Below are 21,795 nucleotides of genomic sequence, written 5' to 3'. Positions count from 1 at the left end.
TATTTCTATGTCATGCTATTTCCATGTACTTTCTTTTTTACTACTAAGATGCCTTTTTATTGTTTTTGCTTTGTAATTATTCATTTATATTATTGTATTACTGTTTATGTTGTAATATAAGCAATTGTTTATATTGTAAAAAATATTTAATATTTGATGTTTTAAAAAAATTTTACCCAGAGTTCAGGATTAATGTAGATAAATTGACTTAGAAGTACACATTTGTGTCAGAGAGAATTAGCAACAGTAATGTATGCTTTAAACAGTCATAAAAAAATGGTTTGCCCATACTCTGATGCAGAATTTTGAAACTAATTTGTCCCTTATAAGTTTGCAGGAATGGTCTTTTAACACATTCATGGGGAAAATTTCTGTTTGATTGAAGGTATTACTGAACTCTACATTTATAATAGAAGAGAATGTATCAGACATGTCAAACTCCTCAATTTTTTAAAAAGAAGGGTATATAAGCTTAACTATTTTTATATGTGGATATATTTTCAACAAAAAATCAACAATATTAACTCTATACTGTCTCTAGAGAAACGCATCAAGCCTATGTATTTCAGATTCTATCAAAGAACCACATATGAAAAAAATATTGTTTAAAAATACTGCTCCACACTTGTGGTAAAGCACAATTTAACATTTATATTCTGCTCTTCAACAGATGGTGCTGGCAAAACTGGACAGCTACATGTAGGAGAATGAAACTGGACCATTGTCTAACCCCATATACAAAAGTAAACTCAAAATGGATCAAAGACCTGAATGTAAGTCATGAAACCATTAAACTCTTGGAAGAAAACATAGGCAAAAACCTCTTAGACATAAACATTAGTGATCCCTTCTTGAAAATATCTCCCCGGGAAAGGAAAACAACAGCAAAAATGAACAAGTGGGACTATATTAAGCTGAAAAGCTTCTGTACAGCAAAAGACACCATCAATAGAACAAAAAGGAACCCTACAGTATGGGAGAATATATTTGAAAATGACAGATACGATAAAGGCTTGACGTCCAGAATATATAAAGAGCTCACATGCCTCAACAAACAAAAAACAAATAACCCAATTAAAAAATGAGCAGAGGAACTGAACAGACAGTTCTCCAAAAAAGAAATACAGACGGCCAACAGACACATGAAAGGTGCTACACATCGCTAATTATCAGAGAAATGCAAATTAAAACTGCAATGAGGTATCACCTCACACCAGTAAGGATGGTTGCCATCCAAAAGACAAACAACAAATGTTGGTGAGGCTGTGGAGAAAGGGGAACCCTCCTACACTGCTGGTGGGAATGTAAATTAGTTCAACCATTGTGGGAAGCAGTATGGAGGTACATCAAAATGCTCAAAACAGACTTACCATTTGACCCAGGAATTGCACTCCTAGGAATTTACCCTAAGAATGCAGAAATCAAGTATGAGAAAGACCAATGCACCCCTATGTTTATTGCAGCACTATTTACAATAGCCAAGAATTGGAAGCAACCTAAATGTCCATTGATAGATGAATGAATGAAGAAATGTGGTACATATACACAATGGAATACTACTCAGCCATAAGAAAATGGCAAATCCTACCATTTGCAGCAACATGGATGGAGCTGGAGGGTATTATGCTCAGTGAAACAAGCCAAGCGGAGAAAGAGAAATACCAAATGATTTCACTCATCTGTGAAATATAAGAACAAAGGAAAAAGTAAAGGAACAAAACAGCAGCAGAAACACAGAACTCAAGAATGGACTAACAGGTACCAAAGGGAAAGGGACTGGTGAGGATGGGTGGGAAGGGAGGGATAAGGGGGGGAGAAGTAGGGGGGTATTAAGATTAACATACATGGTGGGGGGAGAAAGGGGAAGGCTGTAAAACTCAGAGAAGGCAAGTAGTGATTCTACAACATTTTGCTAAGCTGATGGACAGTGACTGTAAAGGGGTTTATAGGGGGGACCTGGTATAGGGGAGAGCCTAGTAAACATAATATTCGTCATGTAAGTGTAGATTAATGACACCAAAAAAAAAAGAAAAGACAGCTCCTTTGTGGAGACCTCCAATGAGTTCTACACAAGGGTATAAAGGGCATATAAAAGTGTAGGCAAAGGGTCTGTTTGTGTTTATACAGAGGATCAAAGCCTAATTTGGCTACCACAAAAATGAACTAAGATACGATATGAAAAAGACCTTCCAACATCAGCACTCTCTGGAAGACTCATGCCAGAAGTTGATCATCAAAAAACCCGAACAAAGATCCACGCACTGCTACAGCTGTAGATGCACATCCCACCAGTTCCTGGACTTGCCATGGGAATGAAGAAGAAGATATCTAAGCTGGCCTGTGCATACAGTAAAACAACAAATTTGACTGGATCTATACTGTTGGAACTCAACCAAGAATTAGGAGAAGTGCAAATTGTAGCACTCCAAAATCTTACATCCACAGACTATTTACTGTTAAAAGAACATATGGGATGTGAACAGTCCCCAGGAATGGGTTGTTTTAATTTGTCTGATTTCTCTCAGACTGTTCAAGTTCAGTTGGACAATATCCACCATATCATAGATAAGTTTTCACAAATGCCTAAGGTGCCTAACTGGTTTTCTTGGTTTCACTGGAGATGGCTGATAATTACAGGCATGCTTTGTTTTTGTAACTATACTCCTATTATGTTAATGTGTGTGCACAATTTAATTAGTAGTTTAAAACCTATACATGCTGAAGTTACTCTACAAGAAGATATGTCAAAGAAATAATCAATCTTCCCATGTTTTCTTCCACCTGCTACTTCTATAGCTTTTCTTCTTCCTTCCTAATTACAACCCTTAAATAGAATTCGTGCCTCATATTGAATTTGCCTAGTATCATAATTCTTCCAAGTGGTAAAGATACCTCAAGACAAATGCTGGGCATAGAAGCCACAGGGCATAAATATGCAAAGAAGTAAAAAGCCAACTTTTTCAAACAATAAGGCTTCTCTCTCACTTACCAACTTAACATTTCCCTGTATGGCCCCAGAAGATGACTGGTTAGCCAGAGATGGGTAAGATTCCTCAAGGGAGGAACAACCTAAGACAGGCACAGTCGCAGGGGGGCCATCAGGTGAGAAACTGGGGATCAACAGAGGTGAGGCTTAGAACCTCACCCCCCCTGTTCTGAGAGAAAACTTCTGCATACGTGGATGTTTTATTGCCCTTGTCTAGCTTGGATTAACACATAGTCTGCAGGTACACACCTGATCATCTACATTTGCTCTCTTACAACACTAAACTATTTTTTCTACCTTTATCTTGTATCTACCTACCACTTCAGCATTTTATTAAAAATAATAATAATAAAGAGAGAAATGTGGTATCCACATATAAATCAAGTATAAAAATCAAATGAGTGTTCATATTTGAACTGACTGTTTATAGTTCATAATGCATGAGCAAAACCAAAAGTTTCTATGATGAGTGCCCTTGTACTGCTCACCATGTAACTTATTCAATATGTAAGAATTTGTTCTCCATGTAAGAACTTGTTCATTATGCTTCAGAAGATTGGAGACTGATGAAAATTAGGCTTGGGGTGGATTAATGATTGTGCATTGAGCATTGACTCCCCTATACAGAATTTAATTTTTGTTAACGACCATTTGATCAATAAATATGAGAGATGCCCTCACAAAAAAAAAAAAAAAAAGTACACACTTGCAATTTTAAAATAAATAAGTACCCGGGATGTAATGTATAGCATAAGGAATATAGTCAAAATATTGTAACAACTTGGTATGGTGATAGCTGGTACCTAGAATTATCATGTATATAAATGTTGAATCACTGTGTTGTACACCTGAAACTAATGTAATACTGTGTGTCAACTACCCTTCAATAAAAAATAATTATCTTAATAAAAAAAACATTTATATTCTGACAGATCGTCATCCTACCTCAACTTCAGGAATGATTATCCTGATAGGGGTATGTATTTATTTTAAAATATTTTACAAACATATATGAATTTATGCATTATGTATGTCAAGTATATTAAAATAAATGTATAAACCGTATTAAATTGCCAATATTTGATCATTATAATCAACAAAAACAGTAGTAATAATTTATAGTTGTACTTCCTTAATATTTTTTCCTGCTTCTTACTGTTTTTTTGAACTCATACTGTATTTTGACTATCAAGCATCTACCTATTTAGCATTCATTTGGTTGCCTATATAAAATACTTTCAAAGGATACACAATATATTATTTACAGAGTTCATAGTTTATATGTATTTATGTTGTTTTGTAGTTTTTTTTGTTTTACAAACAGTTCTACAAATAATACCCTTATATATGCTAATTTATGCACACATGTGGAAATGACTCTAGGGTATATACAAAGAAATGGAATTACTACACATACTTATTCCTACTCTAAATTATATCTTTGAAGAAAATTTCACCAGTAGAAGGCTACACATCTGGTCTGTATAATTCCAATACCTTGCAGAATTCCTTTGCTGAGTTATGCTTAATGTTTTGTGCCCATCATTAACAGTAATAGCATATAAAAAACAGCATTATGGAATGTACTCACACAACTGTTACAGGAAATGCTGTCACTGCATAATCCTTTGGTGGTTTGTAATAATTCTTACAGAAATTACTCCATTTTCTAAATTATCTCTGATGATAGCATATAAATTGATACAGGAGAATGATAATGAATTCCATAATTAAAGGGTTTCTAATTCCATTGTTTATGATTTTCCTTTGTAAATCAAAATAACAACTGAAGTTCAATTAAAACAATTAGTTGATTCCTTAAGTGTATATCTTCACTTTTTTTACTACTTATTTCCATGCTTTTCTTATCCTAATTTTATTATTCACATAATATTCTTACTTTTTCTCAAGTATTTTAGAAAGACACAAAATAATTTATAATATTAGGTTCTGCAAGAAGTCATAGTCTTAATATCCACCCTTTCTCTTGGCATGTTTAATAGATTATTTTATATCTAGAAAAATGTATATTAATAATTTGAAAGTAAGAGAAAAAATGTCATTTCTCCTTGATAATGACACAAGAACAAACAATACAGATGGACGAGACCAACTTTCTGCAGATATAATTTCATTGCAAGTGATGTGTAGTTAATTTACTCATGAAAATAGTTTGTCCCCAAATGTTTTCAAAGTCCCATCAATCTAAATGTAAACCAATATAAAAGGAGAAGTATCTTAGTAACTATTCCCAGTTAATAACAAGTGTGTTGGGACATGTTCATTCAGTCTAAATAACAGAAAATCCAGGACAAAATTTGAGTGATGGCTCTTTCAGAATTATTTAAGGGAAAGAGTGAGAATCACTTGCTCAAGAATTCTGGGAATTGTAAATGAATTTTCTAAAGTAGCCTCTATCTTTTTTTAGAAAAATGCACATTGATGAACTTCAGAATTTAATTACATATTGTGAGTACATGAAGAAGCACTTCCTAGAGAGTGATGTCAATAAGTGCCAGGGACTCCATCATCTGCTGCAGAATGTGCTGTTTTATATCTTCCTGTTTCTTCTTGACATGCCATTTTTTAAACACACCACATACACACACTCACACATTTTAAATGTAGTTACTCTCCAAGTGTCAAGCCACATTTCCCTTATTTTGCTCTTCTTTAAAAGTACTCTCTTCATCCACATTCACTTTCTACCTTCCCACAAAATTTATATCTCTTTAAGTTCTCACACAATTAGAGTGGCTTTCACTAATGCATATTTAATCAAATGTTGTCCCAGATTTTATGTATTTGGTTTGTAAAGTGATTTACATAAAAATTAGCTGTGAAGAAGTTGATATTTTTGTAATGAATAATTAAATCAAAATGAGCTTCAAAGGTATAATTTTAAATATATTTTAATTGCTTAGTATATGTTTATCGTGTCCATAAATTTCTAAATTTTGGACTTAAAATAACTCATAACAAAAAAGGTTATCTTAAATCTAAGGAGCTTTGGATAATTTTTGCTACTTGTACTTCTCTGTTTTCCTCTTCTCATTTTATCAGCAGTAGATTGAGCTTTCTATTTTTTAAAAAACTTACTCTTACAAAAATAATAATATAAATCACTTTGGCAGTTAAGCAAACAAATAGAATTCCCAAATGTATATTGAATGTAACTTATCTATATTAAAAATTACTTGCTTGATTTAGAAACCAACTTAACTTGGAATCTCTTTTCTAAATCTAGAAACCTAAATAAATACCACATTAACCAATACAAAATAAAGTGAAGCTATGACATATGATCACTTTATAATTTGGCATCCAGAACAAAGTATGCAGTTATGAAGTCTAATTCACATTTTTTTTTCTTAAAAAGAACATCTTGAGCTCATAAAGCTAAATAACTGTCACCAGGGGAAATAAAACCACAGTAAATTAGAACAATTAATTACTAAGCAGATGCAAAATCAAATAAACTACTCCCAAAGTCAATCAAGGGTTGGATGGAGTATAGAATATGATACCTAACATATGAAGAATGGATGAGGAAGAAAAAGGTAGGTTGTGCTTATAATAGCATACTAAGTGAGTTAAATTAGACTGTTAGATACTAGGGGAATTACCCTTGAACGTTTGGTAACCAGGAGACTAAAGCTTTCAATGGCAATAAGTACATACCTATAGATAATCACCCTAAATACAAATGGTCTGGATGCACCAATCAAAAGACATAGAGTCACTGAATGGATAAAAAAACAAGACCAAACTATATGCTGCCTACAAGAGACTCACCTCAAACCCAGACATAAACAGACTGAAAGTAAAGGGATGGAAAAATATATTTCATGGAACTAATATGGAGAAAAAAACAGGAGTTGCAGTACATGTATCAAATGAAATAGACTTCAAAACAAAGTAACAAGAGACAAAGAAGGATATTACATAATGATAAAGGGGTCCATCCAACAAGACGATATAACTATTATAAATATCTATACACCCAACACAGGATCACCTACATATGTGAAACAAATACTAACGCAATTAAAAAGGAGAAGTAGAATGCAATGCATTCATTTAGGAGATTTCAACACACCACTTACTCCAAAGGAAAGATAAACCAGAAAAAAATAAGTAAAGACACAGAGACACTGAACAACATATTAGAAGAGATGGATCTAATGGACATCTTCAGAATACTCCATCCAAAAGCATCAGGATACACATTGTCAAGTGCGCATGGAACATTTTCAAGAATAGATCATATACTAGGCAACAAAAAAAGCTTCAAACTCAAAAAGATTGAATTGTACCAACCAGCTTCTCAGATCACAAAGGTACAAAACAAGAAATAAATCAGACAAATAAAATGAAAAAGCCCACAAACACATGGAGGCTTAATAACATGCTACTAAATAATCAATGGATCAATGACAAAATTAAAACAGGTATCAAGCAAAATATGGAGACAAATGACAGCAATAATTCAACATTGCAAAATCTGTGGGACACAATGAAGGCCGTGCTCAGAGGGAAATATATTGCAATACAGACCTACCTCAGGAAAGAAGAACAATCCCAAATGAAGAGTCCAAACTTACAATTAATGAAACTTAAAAAGGAAGAGCAAATGAGGCCCAAACTCAGTAGAAGGAGGGACATAATAAAGATTAAAGCATAAGTAAATAAAATTTAGAAGAACAATAGAAAGAATACAAAGAATTATGAGAGAATGCTATGAAAAATTATATACTAATTAACCTAGAAGAAATGGATAACTTTCTAGAAAAATACAACCTTTGAAGGCTGACCCAGGAAGAAACAGAAAATCTGAATACACCAATTGCCAGCAAGGAAATTGAATTGGTAATCAAAAAACTACCTAAGAACAAAACTACTAGACCAGGTGATTCACTGCTGAATTTTATCAAACATTTAGTGAAAACCTAATACCCATCATCATTAAAGTTTTCCAAAAAGTAGAAGAGGAGGGAATACTTCCAAACTCATTCTACGAGGCCAAAATGGCTCTAATACCAAAACCAGGTAAAAACAACACAAAGACAATTGCAGACCAATAACCCTGATGAACATAGATGCAAAAATACTCAACAAAATATTAGCAAACCGAATTCAAAAATACATCAAAAAGATCATCCATCATGATCAAATGGGATTCATCCCAGGGATGCAAGGATGGTACAGCATTGGAAAATCCATCAACATTATCTACCACATCAACAAAAAAAAGGACAAAAACCACATGAACATCTTCATAGATGCTGAAAAGCATTTGACAAAATTCAACATCCATTTATGATAAAAACTCTCAACAAAATGGGTATAGAGGGCAAGTACCTCAAGATAATACAGGCCATATATGACAAACTTACAAACATTATACTTAACAGCAAGAAGCTGAAAGCTTTTCCTTTAAGATAGGGAGCAAGACAAGGATGTCCACTCTCCCCACTTTTATTCAACATAGAGCTGGTGGTCCTAGCCACAGCAATCAGACAACACAAAAAATAAAAGGCATCCAGATTGGCAAGGAAGAAGTTAAACGGTTCCTGTTTGCAGATGACATTATATTGTACATAAAAACCCTAAAGAATCCAATCCAAAACTACTAAATCTAATATGTGAATTCAGCAATGTTGTGGGATACAAAATAAACCACAGAAATCTGTTACATTCCTATACATTAATGAACTAGCAGAAAGAGAAATCAGGAAAACAATTCCATTCACAATTGCATCAAAAAGAATAAAATACCAAGGAATAAACCTAACCAAGGAAGTGAAAGACCTATATTCTGAAAACTACAAGACACTCATGAGAGAAATTACAGAAGATACCAATAAATCGAAACACATCCCATGCTCATGGATAGGAAGAATTAATATTGTCAAAATGACCATCCGGCCTAAAACAATCTACAAATTCAATGCAATCTCTATCAAAATACTTACAGCATTCATCAATGAACTAGAGCAAACTGTTCAAAAATTCATATGGAACCGCAAAAGACCATGTATAGCCAAAGCAATCCTGATAAGGAAGAACAAAGTGGGGGAAATTACACTCCCTGACTTCAAGCTCTACTACAAAGCCACAGTAATCAAGACAATTTGGTACTGGCATAAGAACAGACCCATAGACCAGTGGAACAGAATAGAGAGTCCAGATATTAACCAAAGCATATATGGTCAATTAATATATAATTAAGGAGCTATGGATATACAGCATCTTCAACAGCTGGTGTTGGCAAAACTGGACAGCTACATGCAAGAGAATGAAACTGGATTATTGTCAATCCCCATAGACAAAAGTAAACTCAAAATGGTTAAAGACCTGAATGTAAGTCTTGAAACCATAAAACTCTTAGAAATAGGCAAAAATCTCTTGAATATAAACTTGAGCAAGTTTTTCCTGAATGCATCTCCTCGGAAAGGGAAACAAAATAAAAAATGAACAAATGAGACTACATCATGCTAAAAAGCTTCCGTACAGCAAAGGACACTATCCACAGAACAAAAAGGCATCCTACATTGTGGGATAATATATTTCTAAATGACATATCTGATAAGGGGTTATCATCCACAATATATAAAGAACTCATATGCCTCAACACCCAAAAAGCAAATAACCCTATTAAAAAAATGGATGGAGGATATGAACAGACAATTCTCCAAAGAAGAAATTCAGATGGACAACAGGCACGTGGAAAGATCCTCCATATTGCTAATTATTAGGGCAATGCAAATTAAAGCCACAATGAGATATCACCTCACACCAGGTAGGATAGCCAACATAGAAATGACTAGGAACAACAAATGCTGGCAAGGATGCTGAAAAAGGGGAACCCTCCTACACTGCTGGTGGGCGTGTAATCAAGTTCAATCATTGTGGAAAGCAGTATGGAGGTTCCTCAAAAAAACTAAAAATAGAAATATCATTTGTCCCAGGAATTCCACTTCTAGGAATTTACCCTAAGAATGCAGCAGCTCAGTTTGAAAAAGACATATGCACCCCTATGTTTATCTCAACACTTTTTACAATAGCCAAGAAATGGAAGCAACCTAAGTGTCCATCAGCAGATGAATGGGTAAAGACGATGTGCTACATATACACAATGGAATATTCTTCAGCCATAAGAAGAAAACAAATCCTACCTTGTGCAACAAGATGGATGACGTTAGAGGGTATTATGCTCAATGAAATAAACCAGGTGGAGAAAGACAAGTATCACATGATTTCACTCAACTGCGGAGCATAAGAACAAAGCAAAAACTAAAGGAACAAAATAGCAGCAGACTCACAGATCCCAAGAATAGGCTAACAGTTACCAAAGGGAAAGGGACCGTGAAGAGTAGGTGGAAAGGGAGGGAGAAGGGACATTATAATTAGTACACATAACGTAGTGGGGGGCACAGGGAAGGCAGTATAGCACAGAGAAAACAAGTAGTGACTCTGGTATCTTGGTGCACTGATGGAAGGTGACTATAGTGAGGTGTGTGGTGGGGTCTTGATAATGGGGGGAATCTAGTAACCACAGTGTTGCTCATGTGATTGTTTAATAGTGATGCCAAAATAAACAATTTAGTATGAGATACATTTATCTTTATGTACTATGAATGCCACCTAGTAACTTTTGCTGAATGGTAATATACATATATATTTTGATATTCCCTGAAAAAATGTTAAGATCTTAATATACTCAAGTTAAATGTTTTCACTAAAAAATAAAAAATGAAAAAATAACACTCTGAAATAGAAGTGCTTCTTCATGTATTTCAACCTGTCTGGAAAGTGAATTTAGTACTATCCTGAATTTGAACTTATTAAAATGCAGAACTATTGACATAGCATTTTTAATGTGTGAAGCACTGCAATATGTATTATATTGGTTTTAGAATTCCATTATTCTATTTCATGACAACATAAAGTTGATTAATTAATTCACTCAGGAAATGCTTATTGAGGATCTACCATGTTTTATTTTCTCAACAAATTTCAATATACCCTCCACTGCCTTCTGCTTCATATATAATAGTGTAATTGACAAGGTCCAATTATTTGGACAAAATATCAGGAAGAAAAAGACTTTCCTGATTGAGCACTGGATCCTGTTATGGATTGAATTCTGTGCCCCAGTAGAGATATATTGTAGTCCTAACCCCCAGTACCTCAAAATGTAACCTTTAGGGAAATAGGATCTTTACAGAGGTAATCAAGTTAAAGTGAAGTTATTATCATGGGTCCTAATATGGCCAGTGTCCTACCTAGTGGGGCAATTTGGACACAGAAACAGACAAAGAGAAAGAAGACAATGTTGAGACTCAAGGGAAATGCCATGTGAAGTTGGAGGCAAAGATGAAGTTATGCTACCACAAGCCAAGGAATGTCTGGGGAAACCTTAAGCTGGAAGAGGCAAAGAAGGAGCCTCCTAAAAACTGCAGAGGGAGCATGGCCCTGCCAACACCTTGATTTTGGATTTCTAGTTTCTAAAACTGTGAGACAATGAATCTGTTTCATTTTAAGCCTTGAAATTTTTGGTACTTTGCTATGGCAGCCCTAAAAACTAATAGAAAGCCCATTCACATAGATTTCATTACTTACTCTCCTAGACCTCACATGACGATGTGTTCTTAGAATTTAACATCAGTTGATATCATATAATATTAAATAAGATTCAGGTTCCTATGTATTTGCATAAATTTATCAACAAAATGCATATATGTGGAAAGTTAATCTGTAGCTTTTAAAAATTTTCATTGTTTATTAATAATGTTTGAATATTATAATATGCCAGTGACTTTTCAAGGCTTTACAGAAAAAAATCAGTAAAAATAATAAAAATAGTAACTAAATATTTTTGGAATCATAGAGATTTCATTAAAATGGACTCATCAAATAACGGTCCAAAAAGAGATTTAATATAAACAAGATGGGACATAAAGTAAGACATGTTATATGTTTTTTCTCCTGTATGTATGTATATATGTCTTTGTCTCTATCCTGATCCCTATCTCTATGTCTACATATGTCTGTACCTAAATTTTTTCTTTGTTTCTACCTCTATATACACATTATCCAAGTAATTAGGAGAAGGAGGAAGAAGGCTACAATTTCTTTTTTTTTATTATTAAGGTATCATTGATATACACTCTTATGAAGGTTTCATAAGAAAAACAATGTGATCTCTATATTCACCCATATTAGCGAGTTCCCCCCCATACCCCCATTGCAGTCAGTGTCCATCAGTGTAGAAAGATGCCACAGAATCACTATTTGTCTTCTCTGTGCTATACTGCCTTCCCCATGACCCACCCCCACACCATGTGAACTAATCAAAATACCCACTAATCCCCTTCTCCCTCACTCCCTGCCCACCCTCCCCCATCCCTTCCCTTTGGTAACCGTTAGTCCCTTGTTGGAGTGAGTCTGCTGCTATATTGTTCCTTCAGTTTTGCTTTGTTATACACCACAAATGAAGGAAATCATTTGGTATTTGTCTTTCTCTGCCTGACTTATTTCACTGAGCATAATATCCTCCAGCTCCATCCATGTTGTTGCAAACGGCAGGATTTGTTTCTTTCTTATGGCTGAATACTATTCTATTGTGTATATATACCACATCTTCTTTATCCATTCATCTACCGATGGACACTTAAGTTGCCTCCATATCTTGGCTATTTTAAATAGTGCTGCATAAACATAGGGGTGCATATGTCTTTTTGAATATGATAACTTGTATTCTTTGGGTAAATTCCTAGGAGTGGAATTTCTGGGTCAAATATTACTTCAATATTTAGTTTTTTGAGGAATCTCCATATTGCTTTCCACAATGGTTGAACTAATTTACATTCCCACCAGCAGTGAATGAGGGTTCCCATTTTTGCACATCCTCACAAGCATTTGTTGTTCCTAGTCATTTCAATGTTGGCAATCCTAACTGGTGTGAGGTGATAACTCATTGTGGTTTTAATTTGCATTTCCCTTATAATTAGTGATGTGAAGCATCTTTTCATGTGCCTGTTCTCCATCTGAACTTCTTCTTTGGAGAAGTGTCTGTCCATATCCTCCACCCATTTTATAAACAGGTTATTTGCTTTCTGGGTGTTGAGGAGTGAGACCTCTTTATATATTTTGGATGTGAACTCATTGTCAGATGTCATTTACAAATATATGCTCCCATACTGTAGGATGCCTTTTTGTTTTGTTGATGGTTTCCTTTGCTGTAGTGAAGCTTTTTAGCTTGGTGTAGTCTCATTTGTTTATTTTTTATTTTGTTTCCCTTGCCCAAGGAGATGTATTCAGGAAAAAGTTGCTCGTCTATATTCAATAAATTTTTGCCTATGTTTTCTTCTAAGAGTTTAATGGTTTCATGATTTACATTCAAGTCTTCTATCCACTCTGAATTTACTTTTGTGTATAGGGCTAGACAATAATCCAGTTTCATTCTGCTGCATGTAGCTGTTCAGTTTTGCCAACACCAATTGTTGAAGAGGCTGACATTTCCCCATTGTATGTCTATGGCTCCTTTATCATATATTAATTGGCCATATATGTGTGGGTTTATATCTGGGCTCTCTAGTCTTTTCCATTTCTCTATGGGTCTGTTCCTGTGCCAGTAAAATTGTCTTGATTACTGTGGATTTCTAATAGAGCTTGAAGTCAGTGAGCATAACCCCTCAGCTTTATTCTTTCTTCTCAGGATTACTTTGGCTATTTGGGGTCTTTTGTGGTTCCATATCAATTTTAGAACTAGTTGTTCTCATTTGCTGAACAATGCTATTGGGATTTTGGGGTTGCATTGAATCTATAGATTGCTTAAGGCAGGATATCCATTTTGACAATATTAATTCTTATTATCCATGAGCACTGGATGTATTTCCATTTATTGTTGTCATCTTTAATTCCTCTCATGAGGGTCTTGTAGTTTTCAGGGTATAGGTTTTTCACTTCCTTGGTTATTTTTATTCCTAGGCATTTTATTCTTTTTGATGCACTTGTGAATGGAATTGTTTTCTTGATTTATCTTTCTGCTAGTTCATTGTTAGTGAATAGAAATGCAACAAATTGCTTTGTATTAATTTTGTATCCTTAAACTTTGCTGAATTCAGATATTAGATCAAGTAGTTTCTAGTGTATTTTTCTGGTTGGTTTTTTTATGTATGATATCATGTCATCTGCAAACAGTGACAGTTTAACTTCTTCCTATTCAATCTGGATGCCTTTTATTTTTTGTGTTGTCTGATTGCCATGGCTAGGACCTCCAGAACTAAGTTGAATAAAAATGGGGAGAGTGGGCATCCTTGTCTTGTTTCCAATCTTAAAGGAAAAGCTTTAGTTTCTCACTGTTAAGTATGATGTTGTGGGTTTGTCATACATTGCCTTTATTATGTTGAGGTGCTTGCCCTCTATACCCATTTTCTTGAGAGTTTTTATCATGAATGGATGTTGAATTTTCTCAAATGCTTTTTTGGCATCTATGGAGAACATCATATGGTTTTTTGTCCTTCTTTTTGTTCATGTGATGGATGATGTTGATGGATTTTCAAATATTTTACCATCTTTGCATCCCTGAAATAAAACCTACTTGATCATGATGGATGATCTTTTTGATGTATTTTTTAATTTGGTTTGCTAATATTTTGTTGAGTACTTTTGCATCTATGTTTATCAGGAATATTGGTCTGGAATTTTCTTTTTTAGTGGTGTCTTTGCCTGGTTTTGGTATTAGAGTGATGCTGGTCTCATTGAATAAGTTTAGAAGTATTCCCTCCTCTTCTACTTTTCAGGAAACTTTAAGGAGGATGGGTTTTTGTGTTAGGTCTTCACTAAATGTTTGATAAAATTCACTGGTGAAGCCATCTAGTCCAGAAGTTTTGTTCTTAGGTAGTTTTTTTTTTTTTTTACCAATTCAATTTTGTTGTTGTTAATTGATCTGTTCAGATGTTCTGTTTCTTCCTGGGTCAGCCTTGGCAGGTTGTATTTTCCTAGAAAGTTGTCCATTTCTTCTAGGTTATTGAGTTCATTAGCATATAATTTTTTATAGTATTCTTTAATAATTCTTTGTATTTCTGTGGTATCCATCATGATTTTTCCTTTCTCATTTCTGATTCTGTTTATGTATGTAGACTCCCTTTTTTTGAATCTCTCTAGGGGTTTATATATTTTTTTTCTTTTCCCAAAGAACCAGCTCCTGGTTTCATTGATTCTTTCTACTGTTTTATTCTTCTTCTTTTTATTTATTTATGCTCTATCTTTATTATGTCCCTCCTTCTACTGACTTTGGGCCTCATTTGTTCTTCTTTTTCTAGTCTCTTTAATTGTGAGTTTAGACTGTTCATATGGGGTCATTTATTCCTGAGGTCAGCCTGTATTGCAATATACTTCCCTCTTAGCAGAATCTTTGCTGAGTCCCCCAGATTTTGTGGTGTTGAAATATTGTTACCATTTATCTCCATATATTGCTCTACCATCTGGAGTTGCTCAGTCCCTGAAGTGATGTGGGGGCTCACAGGGGACCAGTGTAGGTGCCTGGGGATGGAAATATCTGTTTCATGCTTCCCGGCTGCTGTGCCTGTCTCCACTGCCAGAACCAGTGGGCCATAAGCACAGGTGTAAGCCTCTGTGCTTTATGTTTGTAGCTGCCATAGACGGGGCCTCCCTCTTCCTGCCCTGATGCCTGGGGAGGGGCTGCCTGTTTCCAAGCCTGTGCCAGCTGGATGGCCGGGACAAAGGTGCAGCAGGCTGTGTATCATGGTAAGGGGTGTCAGAGCTGCATAGCCATCCAGAAGATGGAGCACCTGAAGCTCCTGAAAGTTCCCAACCTGCTGGGCAGAGTGTGCCCACACAATTTTGTTCTTTCTCTTGAGCAGCAAGCTCTGTGCAATCCTTACCCCCTTTTCAGCCCTCTTACTGTTAGGAAGTCTCAGACTGCCCACCTTTCTTGTGTCCCAGTGCAGCCTGATATGGATCCTTGTTTTCCACAAGTGGCTGGAATCTCACTCTCTCCAAGTATTCCACCTGTCTTAGCTTTCCAACCACAGTAATCTCCAGAGCACCATGTAGTGTAGGTTCGTGTTCCCAGAGCAGACCTCCAGGGCTGAGTGTTCAGCAGTCCTGGGTTTCCACCCCCTCCTCACTCTGTTTCTCTTCCTCCCACCGAGCTGGGGTGGGGGAAGGGCTCTTGTCCCAGCAGATCATGTCTTTAGTATATTACCCTGTTCCATGAGGTCTGCTCTTTTCCCCAGGTTTATGTAGTCTGCCACAACCTTCTTTGTTGCTCTCTTAGGATTAGGTGTATTAACTATATTTTTGTATTATATGTGGTTTTGGGAGGAGGCCTCTGTCTCACCTTTCATGCCACCATCTTTAATCCCCCATTCTCCTCTTTCAAGGCTTCATTTTCAACAGAGAAAGTAATTTTAATTTGATGGATTTCTTTGTATTCAAAGATAGTGCCACAATGTGTATAATCCTCTAATACTGACATTAGAATTTGTGCTAATTTATATAATGTAAATATAACTGTGATAGATTTGCAATTCTTGGAAAGTATCATGAAGCTTGTATTACTATTCAGAAAATTAATTAAAATGCCAACAGTATTTTAGGATTTACTTTTAGTATGATCAGAAAACTAAAATTATTTTCTTTTGTAGTCAGAATTGTAACATGAGAAAATGAAAGCAAGTTTAGCAATAAAATAATATCAGGACAATGAAACATAATAATGGTTATGACATCATAAACTAATTTCATATTTACTTTGTGAATTCAAAAGCATATGATATCACCTATGTCTAAACAAAAATGTTACTGTTGACATAAACATCCTTTTAATTACTTTCATGTATCTAAATATGTTATCTCTTTTAATTAATGTGGTGTATCTTCTTTAGCCATAGGAATACCAGAAGTCTTGTTTTAAACCAAAAAAAAAAAAGGTGAATTACTTTTTATTATCAGTTGGTAGAAATATTGAAATATAATAACACATATAGCATTTACCATGTAACAAATATTGTTTAAAACAATATATATTTGTGTGATATATGTGTTGCAGAGGGAGGGCATGTAGTCACATGCATTTTACCCTCAGATTGTCATGCTTAGATGGGAAAGCATTGTTCTTATTCTTAATTTTGAAGTGAGGAAACTGTAAGTGATACAACTGAGATTCCAACTTTAGTAGTCTGGTTCCAAAATCAGTTCTTTTAAAAATTGTGCAAATATAACATGTGCTTTACAGTAAACTAATTATATAAAATTGCTAAACATAATAATACATGCTGTTTTAAAAAGACCAAATATATGGAAAATTATTTCTTTGCAAATACTGATAGAACTTTATCTGTGATTTCAGAAAGTTGCACTTTTCAAAGTACAAAAGCATCAGATCAACAAGATTTGTGTTTCCCTTAAATTATGGTTTTTGCTTTGTTTGGATTTATTTGACTTAACTATACTGAATGAAAGACTTTTATTTTCTTATTTTATCCTGTCCTTTTCCAACTAAGTGTCCATGAACAGCATAAATCATACCTTTCCACTCTGGAAATTCCTTCAAATAATTCTTCCTGAGTTCCTTCTATATAAATGGAAGTAGGAAGTAAGTGTTTATTGTTCTTCTACTAAAAGATTAAAACAATATTAATGTTTGATAGAATTTACATATTTTAACATAATTTAAATATGGTATTTATAGAACATAGTAAGATAATTTTTTTTTTGAGAGGGCATCTCTCATATTTATAGATCAAATGGTTGTTAACAACAATAAAATTCTGTATAGGGGACTCAATGCACAATCATTAATCAACCTCAAGCCTAATTCTCAACAGTCTCCAATCTTCTGAAGCATAATGAACAAGTTCTTACATGGTGAACAAATTCTTACATAGTGAATAAGTTCTTACATGGTGAACAGTGCAAGGGCAGCCATCACAGAAACTTTTGGTTTTGATCACACATTATGAACTATAAACAATCAGGTCAAATCTGAATATTCGTTTGATTTTTATACTTGAATTATATGTGAATCCCACATTTCTCCCTTATATTATTATTATTATTATTATTATTATTATTATTATTATTATTATTTTTAATAAAATGCTGAAGTGGTAGGTAGATACAAGATAAAGGTAGAAAACATAGTACAGCACTGTAAGAGGGCAAATGTAGATGATCAGGTGTGTGCCTATAGACTAAATATTAATCCAAGCTAGACAAGGGCAACAAAACATCCACGGATGCAGATTTATCTCAAGACAGGGGGAGGTGAGGTTCTAAGCCTCACCTCTGTTGATCCCCAATTTCTCACCTGATGGCCCCCCTGCGACTGTGCCTGTCTTAGGTTGTTCCTCCTTTGAGGAATCTTACCAGTCTCTGGCTAACCAGTCATCTTCCGGGGCCATACAGGGAAATGTAAAGTTGGTAAGTGAGAGAGAAGCCTTATTGTTGGAAAAGGTTAGCTTTTTACTCCTTTGCATATTTATGCCCTGTGGCTTCTATGTCCAGCATTTGTCTTGAGGTATCTTTACCACTTGGAAGAATTATGATACTCGGTAATTTCGATATGAGGCAGAAATTCTACTAAAGGGTTGTAATTATTAAGGAAGAAGAAAAGCTATAGAAGTAGCAGATGGAAGAAAACATGGGAAGATTGATTATTTCTTTGACATATCTTCTTGTAGAGTAACATAAGCATGTATAGGTTTTAAACTACTAATTAAATTATCATAATAGCCATTTTACAGATTAAAAAAATGTAAATTCAAGGGAAGTTCCACTGCTAGTGAAGGACTAAAACCCAGTGCATCAGAATCTTATTTACCATCACTTCCAGCCTTCTTGGAAGAGGTGAGGGTTTGTCCTATCCCATCACACTTGCTTTCCTATCTGAACTTCTGTGTCCAGTGCTCAGGGAACATAGGCCTGGTGGGCCAGGGTCAAGGTCAGGGCCTCGTGTATATCTGTGAAAGGAAGTGCCTCCTCCTACGACCTGGCCAAAAATAGGAGAGATGGGGGCAGACCCTGGTCTCACTGGATTGTGCCCTCACCATCGCAGCTGTCTGTACAGCTGGCCTACCTGGGGTCACCCAGCACAGAGATGTGGAAGCAGCAGAGTCGAGCGTTCTCCGGGAAGCTTTGGGGACAAACTCCAAATGTTTCTTTATAAAATTTAAGAATATTAAGTCTTATGAGAAAGCAAAGATTAGTCCTTTCAAAAGGAATCTGACTTATCCTTTAACCCTAAACTAAAGACCATTAAAGTTGAGAATTTAAATACAAAAAGAGGGTCCCTGGGCACCATGGGAAGTCGCTGACCCCTCTCCTGCCCTGTGGGTCACAGTGGCCCCCTCCTCACAGAAGAATCACAGGTGTCCAGGGAGCTCTGTAGGTCCTTAGCAATTTATGTTAACATAAATTATTTTTTTCTTTAATATTAGCTTTTTAGACTGAATTTATAATAACATTTACACAAATGTTTGCTTTTTTTTTCATCAGCAGAATGGATTCCCAAAAGTTTTAGTTTGTTGCATTAATTAGAAAAAATAAAACTATTATTGAATTAATTGACTTTTCTCATTGAAGTATCTCATATAAAGTTAGTTATGTCCTTAACTATGAAGTATTCCTTATGCTAAGGAGCCAGTGTATAAGAGCTATTGCATACATATAGATGTTCTATTAATGGAGGGCTTTTGGATAAGTAATAATATAAAAATTGATATAATTTATAAGTTAGTATATACTATATTGCCTTAGGTTTCACAAAATCTACTAATTATATTATGATTAGCTTTCCATGTGATTGGGTAAAACTGATGTATCACCAAAATAGAAATGACTTGAGTCATAGTAGTTCCCAAAAGTGTTCCATAAATTCAGTTTGGAGAAATTACCTCTGCTGAGGTTTACAATTACATTTGTAGAATTATCACTTACATTGGTAGAATTAGTAAACAGAAATGAACCCTGCATCTCTATACAAATATTTCATATTATTATAATTGCTGTTTTACTTTAATTTTAACATTTAGATCAAATTCACTTATATCAAGCATATCACTGATTCTTAAAGTAATATCTTGATCAATGCAGTATTCAGTTGTTTTTTTCAGTATTTTATTCAGTATTCAGAATTTCAATACTGAAATAACATAAATAAAACTTTAAAAAATGTATATGTTGCTCTATATTCTCGTATCTCCTTTTAGTTGAAACTACATCCTGATCCACAATAGCCAGGTCGCAGTTTCTGTAGACATTACTTTTGGAATTAGTTTATGTGAATTTTCTCCTTCATAGTCATGTACATGATTTCATTTATTTGTTCTAATTTGCTTATTATGATTTATTGGAATGCAACTCTGCTGAATATTTCATGGGAAGTTTCTTTCTACTACTAATAATTTGCTCTATCTTTAAATATACTTTAAACACAATAAAACATGCATTTGTTTTTGTGAGTGTAATCATAACATATGCCAAACAGTAATTCATATTAAATGATGGAATATTGTGCATATTCAAAGTTTTTCCCAACAATGGCCATAATTTTCCTCTGTTTTACAGGATCTTCTCTTTTAATTTTTCCAGTGAATCTCATAGTGTCTAAGATAAATCTAGTTGCTTTAATAATATTGAGTAACTTTTTTCCATTGGGTATCTGAGAGTAATTATAAACTATACTTTGATACATGCTTGATTAAATTATTCCAACTTTTTTATATTCCAGAAAATATTATTAGCACAATTGTGATCATGTCTCCTAGTAATACACCCAATTACCACCATCCATGGCACAAAAAATCTCAAATATCAGCCCAAATTCTGGATTGTAATTTTTTACTTTTTTATTCTTATCAGCTTCATTATTAGCATTCTAATCAATGGTTACAATAACTGATCGCTTTCTCAATTTCCAAGTCAGTCAAGGGTCTGTATTTTTACAAAAAAATTAGTGAAACAGTCAATAGTTTAGTTATTTGCTCTTATAGTCCTAAAATACATAAAATAAATTTCAGTTGTTTAACATGACATTGACCCTGTTATAATATACTTGACATGAGTCACATTCACTTTTAAAGTTTTGCATATGTCATATTACATAATATTACTAACCATTAAACAGCAATCTTACTTGAGATCTCCATCTTAAGGAATAATAATTTGTTTTATTATATTTTATCCAATATGTTTGGCATTAAAGAAATCAGTTCTTCAAAAACCAGAAAATTTGTATTATCTTCCGGAAATAGTGAATGATTAATACCACAATAATTATCATTATGGTTGGCTAAATGTTCAAGTTTCATTATTGATTTTTTAAGTATAGCATGTCAATGTTCTGTACTGATATTTTGAATAGCCATTGTGAAATTTTTTTTTAATTAGAACCATGTAGTGACATTTACTTAATATTTTTTTCATGCACATTCTAATTCTCCTTCTTTTTCCACTAGAATTGATTGCTTTAAACTGCTACATTTAATATCCCGGCTCTGAAATATCATTTCTTTCCTGAGCTAGAGCCTCTAAATTTGAGGTGGTATATTTTTTAATTATCTGTTAATTTTCTATATTTTTATTTGGAATTGCATGTGTATACATAATATATTAAATTATATGTACATTCACATGTATATGTATGTATAAAGATAAATCTACAGTTTGGTTTTATATGTGTTATCCTTTTTAAGTTTCTTAAGAGTTTTGGAATGAAAATTAAGCCATCATCATCAAACGAATGTGAAACATTCAGTATTTAATGAGCTGGAATA

Source organism: Manis pentadactyla, chromosome 2, assembly GCF_030020395.1.
Source record: "Manis pentadactyla isolate mManPen7 chromosome 2, mManPen7.hap1, whole genome shotgun sequence".
In the NCBI taxonomy this organism is placed as follows: Eukaryota; Metazoa; Chordata; class Mammalia; order Pholidota; family Manidae; genus Manis; species Manis pentadactyla.
The sequence above is the reverse complement of the archived record's forward strand: the minus strand, read 5'-3'. Positions refer to the sequence as shown.